This window comes from Cupressus sempervirens, chromosome 1 (assembly GCF_028749045.1).
Source record: "Cupressus sempervirens isolate cs-2001-9-10 chromosome 1, ASM2874904v1, whole genome shotgun sequence".
NCBI classification, from domain to species: domain Eukaryota; kingdom Viridiplantae; phylum Streptophyta; class Pinopsida; order Cupressales; family Cupressaceae; genus Cupressus; species Cupressus sempervirens.
In genome coordinates, this window is record NC_143118.1 from 590194160 (window position 1) to 590197537 (window position 3378).

Below are 3378 nucleotides of genomic sequence, written 5' to 3' on the forward strand. Positions count from 1 at the left end.
ATTTTTTAACTTGTGATATGATAGTGTGGGGAAAAATGTTGTCTTTAGAGTATTTTAAAAGTAACTTAATACATCCATCATAAAGTATAACCATCCATCAAATGATACATAGAAAGAATCAAAGTAAATGCAGACAAGGAATGCTCCAACCACGATGACAACAGATAGATCTCAATGGTAAAAGTGAAAAAGCACTATCACCTAGTCGTGTGGAACCTAAATAGCTCACTCCCACCTCGCTCAGGAGATAGTCTCAAGTGCCAAACAGGATATCAAATCACATATCACAAGTACTCTCTAAGTCTAGGAAATCCTAAAAGTAATCTAACTCAGGGGTTCCAAGAGAGGTTGACATCTATACCCATAGGGCACACAAGACATGTAGGAAATCTACTATGTAAGCAGGCAAGTGTCATCGCATGAATCATGTTGGAGTTACCCTAGCAGTCTCTTAGGACCCCAGGGTCCCTAGTGATCCCTATGCAGCCACTAGTATCCTTTCATACTAACAAGGCATACTACGAAATGCAAGGTCGCAACCAAGAAATCTCTCAACTCCCATCCTAGTCTGTACTAGCACTCGAGGTATGGGTGAGAACATACAAGACTCTTATTAGGTTAATTTTAATCCCCATTTAGTGTAATGTTTTTACTTATTAAACAACTTACAATGAGTTACCTTGGCAACCACTTAGGGCCCTGGCCCCCATTGCAAGCCACTTCTTGACACTACAAGTAGATGACCTACCCTAGGCTCATAAAAGCACAAATCCATGATCACATAAAATCACCTTAGTCTTGTACAAGTGACTAGAAAGCATCAAAAAGATAATCATAATAATTACATCAGTTCTCTGTGAGCAACTGGAAAGCATCAAAGATAAATCACAATATCCATCGGTTCTCAATGAGCAACTAGAAGGTATCCCCATAATATTGATCAATGACTCAAAATGGTTAAGTCAAACATGTCACAACATGACATCCTCAAGAACATAGCAAACACTTTAGTCCCATCAAGGTGACTAGAAAGTAACCAAATATAACTGATCGAGGACTCAAAATTGGTTAAGTTAGATATCTCATAGCATAAATCTCATTATCCCACAAAGACACTAAAACATAGTAATCAACAATATAAACACACTCAACATAGAGCATACCATCACATACCATGGTTGAGTAAAAATAATCACAATTGAGATTAACATTAGCATGATATCACAAACACATAACCCCTAAGCCTCTGGTAACAACCTAAGACTGGTCAAAACTAGATCAGCCCAAAAACCCCAAAGCATAGACAATACGTAGAAAACATAATAGTGTCACAGTTGAGTTTGATTTGAAACATGCAGTTGAGTTAAACAGTAAGGTTTAAGTTTTCCAATTTTCATATATGTTTCCAAGCAATAAGTTTCATAGTTAACCCTTACAAAATATCCTATTTTTTAATTTAAATAATGGTACAATTACCCTAGAGTTAACTCGTATATTTGTTTGGAATAAAAAAAATAAAGATTTACCCCCATAATTTTTGAAATCAATTTTCCTAAAATACCTTATGGGTTAATGTTTGATTATTTAAAACATCAGGATTATAACTAATGATCTTTCAATAAAATTATTTTGATTTTATTAAAAATCATTATCATTATAAAATGAATTCATTTCCATTAAATACTCCCCTTTAATTTGATCTCAATTAAATTCCATTTATTTAAATTGATTAATAATTCATTACATTACTTCAATTATTAACTAATCTTAATTAAATTAAATTAAATTAAACTAATTAATGAATACATAAAACTAATCATTCTATCATTCATTAATAATTTATTAAACTTAATAATTATTAATAAATAATACACTCATTAATAAATTTACTAATTAATAATTATTATTAAAATTATTAATAATTAATTTAGAAACTTTTAATCAAATTTATTATTTTAAATCAAAATTTCTAGTAAAAAAAAGTTAATGAAATAATTTATTTAATTGTTAAACATTAATAAAATTTAATAATAAAATTTTCAATAAATAATAATATAAATTTAATTATAAAATTTATTAATAAATAATAATGTAAATTTAATAAAATTATACACACCCCTTATAGATTTATAGGCGGATTGCTATTTGCAGGCCCGCGGGTTGCCAAAGGCAACCACAGACTGGATATGTAGCCACAGTCTGCCATTGGCAGGCCCGCAGTTTGTTGTAGCAGTCGTTGCCAATGTTAAAAGGCAAGGAGGAGAATAGAGGGTGGGGGAGTGGTGGTCCCCACCCACCCAAAAATTATAATTTTTTTTAATTAAATGTTTTTTTGTATAATTTTTTAGATAGGATTTTCCAAAACAAGACCCCCCCAATATTTTAATTATTTTTTTTTTAATAATATTCACAATTTTACTCTGATAGGAAAAATACATTTAACCATTCAAATTTCTAATTTAAATTTTTCTTTTTATTTCAAACCCTTCTTGAATAAAAATACTAATTTCTTTCAATTGCAAGACAAGGTTTTCTAAATAGTTTTTCAATTCAGATATATCTAGATGGAATTGAATAGAAAAAGATTCAGAATGGAGGGTGGAAAGATCCATACAATGAAACTTGAGAAAACAATCTTTTTACAATCACGAAGTAGACACGAATGTCAAATTACATAATTCATTCAGTGATCAAAGCACAAGACCCTATCTGAACCTAATGCAAATATGCAACCACCCAAAGATTGTGGGAGAATTCGCTTCTATCCAAAACTTCTCTCTAAAAATTTCTCCAAAAATTCCCTTCCGAAATTCGCTTCCAAATTTGCTTCCAAAATTTGTGTCCCTCAAAAATGAACCTTTCAATTGTGATAAATAGTTCTCTCCTTAAATCGGGGCACTAATTGTGTGTTCACCTGAGAGAAATCCTTGCTCACAAGACTCGAACTCTATATTAACTTTTCTTAATCTTTTCCATGCACATTAATTAAGTTATTAAATAACTTTATTTAATTTCCACTTGACTTCACTTTTTCAATTAATTTATTTTAATTCCATGCACGCATTATGCAACTATTATTAAATTCACTCATTTTATCTTTTAAATTAATTTCTTATATTTTAATCTCATGCATAGATCATGTAAACTTAAAACTTTTAATTAATATATTTTTACTTTTAAATTTATATTTGAAACTTAATTGATAAAATATTTATTAACTTAAATAATAATAATATTTAGCATTTATTTAAAAATGAACTCTAAATATATTATTATTAACATAAATAAATATTTTCACGTTCTAAATTTAAACTTATAACTTTTATCTTCAAATTTAATTATTTTTATTTAATTAATTTCTCAATTAATTAAATATAA